Source organism: Aythya ferina (genome assembly GCF_964211825.1).
Source record: "Aythya ferina genome assembly, chromosome: 1".
Lineage (NCBI taxonomy): Eukaryota > Metazoa > Chordata > Aves > Anseriformes > Anatidae > Aythya > Aythya ferina.
The window spans coordinates 173,022,748-173,028,856 of record NC_140296.1 but is presented as its reverse complement, the minus strand read 5'-3'; the positions used below and the strand labels follow the sequence as shown (position 1 = coordinate 173,028,856).

The 6,109-nt window shown below is 38.2% G+C and overlaps 1 long non-coding RNA gene across 2 annotated transcripts; it reads right to left on the bottom strand.

The window, feature by feature from the left end:
- Positions 1-424: 424 nt before the first annotated feature.
- Positions 425-4,804, bottom strand: LOC311430034. 2 transcript variants are annotated; one of them, XR_014688505.1, is made up of 4 exons: positions 4,629-4,804; positions 3,366-3,439; positions 2,289-2,384; positions 425-1,540 (listed from the first exon to the last, which is right to left on the bottom strand). It is a non-coding gene; the product is annotated as an uncharacterized lncRNA (long non-coding RNA). The 2 variants fall into 2 exon arrangements; XR_014688506.1 differs by lacking the exon at positions 425-1,540 and having other exon boundaries at positions 2,236-2,384.
- Between the last annotated feature and the right edge of the window lie 1,305 nt (positions 4,805-6,109).

Here is a 6,109-nt window from a genome sequence, read left to right as displayed (position 1 = left end):
GCAAACAACAAGGCAAAAGAAATAGCTACACCGACTAAATAAATAAATAAATAAATAAATAAATAAATAAATAAATAAGATTCAGGGAAAGCTGGGATATGTCAGGCTGCAAGATTAAGTCAGAACATTTCTATCAGAACATAAAATGCCTGTTTTGGTTAAATTGCAGCAGAACTAGCTATCACAATTAAAATTCCAGGATTTTATACGTATTCTCTCTTATGTTCTTGTTTTTCTTCACAGAATAGAGAAGGAACAGAACTATTTTAAAGGAGTCTTTTCATTTGTTTTTACAGAAATAACAGATGTAATTGTATGATACAGAAGTGATTAGTACGGAATACTAATAATGTTTAGAGCAAACCTCCAATAGTGGGCAAATTACAAAACCTCTTAACTCAGTTCTCTAAGGTAAGTTATTTCAAAATTAACAACAAACAAACAAACAAACAAAAATTGTTTTATTGAAATTTAAATACTTAAGGTTAGATTAAAATGGAGGTAATTCTACCCTTGTAAAGATTATGAACAGAAGCTGACAGGGAGGTCTTTGTATTTCCCATTTTCCTGTTTGATATCTTGTGGTATACTACTTCATCCATAGACTATTTGACAACAAAGTTTTCTCAGGCTCAAATCGTGGCCTGAAGCACATAGGGCAAAATAGATGATGTAATCAAAATCAAACCTGAAAGACATTTCAGAAATGATATAATGACAGTAACAAAACTGCAATCCAAATGTTTCTTCAAACCAAAGTCTTTGGAAGTGGCAGAAGCTCTCAGATATACAGGGAGGGGGAGGAAAGGGAGATGTATACACATACACACTTGTGTGTGGATTTGTATTTAACAAACAAACAAACAAAGGAAATAGGGTAGAATATTCAGAACAGGATGAGCCAGATTATCTTGGATGGCAAAGGGCATCCAAATTAGGCAGATAAGGTTGCTGAGATTTGAGCAGACCTCCATACCTGATCTATTTTCAAATTTTGTATCAGGTTAAAAATTGAGCTAAGACATAAGTTTTGTCCTGAGAAATCCTGAGATGAATGGATTGGTACGATATATAGCAAGAAACTTATTATCTCAGTGTATTGGAATTCTTGTATAAATGACTAAATATAGACACATACACATTGTTGAACTGTGCTGTGTGTAGGAGTCAGGACTGTGAACATTATCACCCTTCCAGTTCTGTGTTGTAGAATTTAGATATGTTTCTCCAGGATAGTACTGAGAGGCCACTGCATTCTTAAGTAGCATCATATGAACCAGGAACAATTCTAGGAAGTTAGACTGTCAGATATACATTTAGATAAATATTTCTTTTTTCTTCTACACAATTTTTTCCTTCCTCCTTGATTCTTTATCATGTGTGCATGTTTTGTGTGCTGTTCATCTCAGGATTTGCTCTGTGTTTGGGTTTTCCCTGTTCCAAAAACTGACAGTTGCCTCTGCTGATCATCAGCTCTGCTTACACCTTCTCTTCAGAAGTTCTTCTCCTCCTACTGCAGTACCACAATATTTTCAGATGCCTACTCTCGGAGGAAGTGTGAAAACAAAACAAATTAATAATAATAATAAAAAAATATAAAAAATAATAATATCTGAGTGCTTTCAGAGCTATATTTAATTTCTACATTCCTGTCTGGTCTGACTGGGACTTGTTAATATTATAAATATTAATAAGTATATATATATAAATATAAAGAAGTAGCAAGGCAAATGGAAGTAAGAGATGAATTGCACTCTGTCAAGCTGCATGAGACATAAGGGTATCCATTTAGTATCCTTGTGGGGAAATTATGAACCATTGATTTAAATTCTTCAGCTAATGGTCAAACAGCAAGATTTGTAACAGCAATAAGAATACATACTCATGAGTAAGTCTAAAACACACTGAAACTATTCCATTCTGTATTCAAGTTCCTTGGTATTTTCATAACAGTATTTTTTGTGTAAACTTAGAACGTCAGTTCTAAAATATGGCATCAGAAAATGCATTTGATGCTTACTGTGTCATATATTTCATCCTTCAGTAATATAATCAACCCATAAAATCTGCATAACCAGGTCTATCTGTTAATCGTTCAATATATTCTATATTCTCTTCTTTCACACAAGTTCATCGAACCCTATTCTGGGTGAGCACTGACAAAATAAAACTAATGTAATCTACCTAGAACCTTTCAAAAAGAAGTTACAACAGGATAACATTTATTTCATACTATTTGGAAAAGGATTATTAGAACTTTTATTAGAAGAAACACTAAAAATATACACCTGTAAAGGAACAACCACTAGATGAAATGACTTCCTTGTAGCTTAGTCTCTTTCCCCACTATAGGATCAAGTTGTCTCCAGCATCAACATCAGCTCCTAGTATTAAAAAGAATATCATGAACAATATAAAAGTTCTTAGTTGTATTTTTTAGACTTGCTAAGTGAATCTAACTGGCCACATTCCAGGTGTGTTTTTTTCTGTTTGCTTTCCACAAACATTGAAGAAATGAAGTTTACTGGCATTAATACTTATGGAAAACAGTATTAAATTACTTTTTAATATTTGTGCTGAAGTGGTTTGATCTCTCTTCCAACCAGGGAACAGAAATAATTCTTTGCAATTTAGATAGTTTCATTACAATATGGATATTATTATAATGTAGCTAAATTTAAGTTTTCTTAATTGATCCAGAGAGTGTAAAACATCATTATTGGACAGATACACTCAGAACAACAAGATAAGGAGAAAAAATCATAAATTCATTCAGTGAAATGTGTTACATAAATTATCCATTCTGCTATGAAGATTTGGAAGTCTGTTTGCTGAAGCTTTAACACGTGAATGAAGCAATAACTTAGCTGAGGAAGAGAGAATGAAATTTTATGAATATGTTTGTCTGACTCCATAAATGAAGGCAACAAATCACATAGAACAACAGCAAAATAAATTTAGATTCATTGGTTCAAATTATTGTTTATTTAAGCACTATCTGCACCTAACTTGCCAGTCACTTCTAAGTGCCATTGTAAGAGTTAGCTTTCAAGACAATCAAATCAAGATATACCTTACAAGCACTACCTGTATAATGTTATTTAATTCAGAAGACAGCAAGAGATGTGAGGAAAATGTCATAGAAAGGTTACAAGGAAACAGCCTGAAAAATCAGGAATGCTGATTGGACAAAATGCAGGGCACTGAAATTATAATTCAAAGGACATGATCTGCATTTCATCTCAAACATGTCTATGCTTTGAGGATTTTTGTTCTGCAACCAAATAAAAAAATACCGTGGGTGTATAGACTTAGCAGGTCCTCCAGTGCTCCCATTACTGCTAGAACAGGAAATGCAGAGTTACCTGAGTTTTGTTTCTTATAGTATTTTTCAAGGAGGAAGAATCTGCAGGTGACGAATTCTTTCCAGCTGACTATTCTGAAACCACAATGAAAAGAAAGCAAAAAATCCTGTTCCCCTCTTTTCTCCTAATAAGTTCTGAGTAAGAAAGCAGTACTGAATTGCTGTCTTCTGTGAGATCTAGATTTCTTAGCAGTTCTCCAGGATTAATATGTTTCACACGGAGAGTCATGTGCAAATTGAGATCTAGAACCACTGCATAAAGTCATGTCTGAGCTCCTCAAATGAAGGGGACCAAAGTACCTTGGCTGTTTCTAACTGGAGTTTGGGATTTGATTAATATTCACTGTAGAAGTACAACTGTAATTTTTCTTCTTCGTTTTCACTGATTACAGATGGATCTGTACTGCAGTCTCAGGACATCTGTCTAAGCTCATAACTTCAAGCCTAATGATATATGTTGGCTTAGAGAGTCTGCAATGATTTATTCTGGTCCTGCTTCAGCGTAACTACTGAACAGAGGCTGGATCTGAGAAATCTTACATGGTAGCAGGATTCACAGTCTTTGCAATGGTACATATCCAAACCAAGTGCAGGCTGTAGAGATCAATTAATCATATTTTCTCTATGCCAGAGCTCATGGACATAGTCAAACTACATATATTAAATAGTAGAAATAATATTTGAAATTTTTATATAAACATCCACTGGCAGCAGTGAATAAATGTATCCTTCATGCTACTGAATAAACTTTCCTGTGTAAGCACAAAGACCATCTAAAATATTAATAGGATGCTCAGAAGTCCTGCAACCAAGGGAGACAAAAAGCAATCTTGTTTATATTTCCAATGCAAAATGAATGGGAGAAGATAAGCCTGTTTCCAAATACAAAACCACCTTTCAGGCCTCACTTCTATACAGTAAATAGTGTAAACAATCACGCGCATTGATTTGCTTTTCAGTCACCATTCAGAATGCATTACTCATATAAAGTCCACTTTTGTCTACCGTAAACAGTTTATGATGATATTTAACCAGTACACATTTAACTATTCTGTAGAAAGGAAAATGGCTATCAAATGCTAAAGCCAAATTCCAAACTCTTCCTACTCTGTCAGTGAATGAAGTAAGCATTCAGAAATTATCAGTGCAGAATACAAAATAAGCAATTATTAGTTACAAAAACCTTTCATTCTCTGCTCATGATCCATATGAATTTAAGCTCCCTTCTTAAAAAAAATCCTTTAAGATTTTTACTAAAACTTACGTAAGAGTCCTGGGCCTTGACTGGTCTTCTACATAATAACAGGATAGAATGTTTGTCCTTTATTTGGTTCTTCTCACATTGGGCCTACATAGCAAGGTTTTTAGTGGGTGGGCTGCAAGGGAGGCCTCTGTGAGCAGAGCCCAGCAGCTGCCCCATGTCAGATCAGAGGCAGCTCCAGTCGGCTCCAAAAGGGTTGGAGCTGCTGGCCAGAGCTGAGTCAGTGAGTGATGCTGGGTGGGCCTCTGGGAGAGCAGATTTAAGGAAGGGGGGTGGGGGTGGGGGTGAGGGGGTGGAAATGCTGTACAAGAGCAGTTGGGAAAGGGTAGGCTGTCCCCCTGCAGCCCATGGGTCCCACACGGAGCAGATCTCCACGCTGCAGCCCCCCCATGGGTGGAGGAGCCCCCGGTGGAGCAGGTGGATGTGGCCTGGAGGAGGCTGCGGCCCATGGAGAGCCCCCGCAGGAGCAGGCCCCAGGCCGGAGCTGCAGCCCGTGGAGAGGAGCCCACGCAGGAGCAGGGGGTCTGGGGGGAGCTGCCACCTGTGAGGGACCCGTGCTGGAGCAGTTTGCTCCTGGGGGTTGGACCCCGTGGTACAGAGCCGTGTGGGAGCAGTTCTTGAAGAGCTGCTGCCTGTGAGCAGCCCCCGCAGGATCAGTTTCGGAAGGACGGCATCCCACAAGGGCAGAGAGTGACCGTGAAGGAACAGTGGTTGATGAAGTGTTATGAACTGACCACAACCCCACTCCCATGTGCCACTTGAGGGGGATAAGGTAGAAGAGGGTGAATATGGGGGAAGGTGTTTTTCACTTGCTTTTAGTTTCTCACTGTTCTAGTCTGCTAGTAATAATAAATAATATTAATCTTCCTGTGCTGTCTCTTTTGCCCATGAATAGTTGATAAGCAATCTCCCTGTTTTTATGGAGAAGAATAATCTTAATCCCTTTTTCATCATGTTCTCTTCCTTTAAGGACAGGGAATGAGAGAGCAGTGTGGTAGAGTTCATTTGGTCATAGGTGTAAAACCGCCACAGTAAGACTGCCTTCTACATTACTTCATAAATAAAGTAAATACGCTTAAAGATATTCAGTTCTATCCTAACTCTTCCTTTAGTTTTCTCAAATTATCAGAAAACAAACAAACAAGCATTACCTACCCAAGAATATATGGTAGAATAGCAGCCCTGATGAGAAGGATCTGGGAGTGTCGGTTGACAAGAAGCTCAATACGAGCTGGCAATATGTGCTTGCAGCCCAGGTCAACTGTATCCTGGGCTGCATCAAAAGAAGCATGACCAGCAGGTTGAGGGAAGTGATTCTCCCCCTCTACTCTGATCTTGTGAGAACCCATCTGGAGTGCTGTTTTCAGCTCTGGGGCCTTCATCACAAGAAGGACATAGAGTATTAGAATGAGGCCAGAGGAGGGCCACAAAGCCGAACAGAAGGCTGGAGCACCTCTCCGATGAAGACAGGCTGAGAGAGTTGG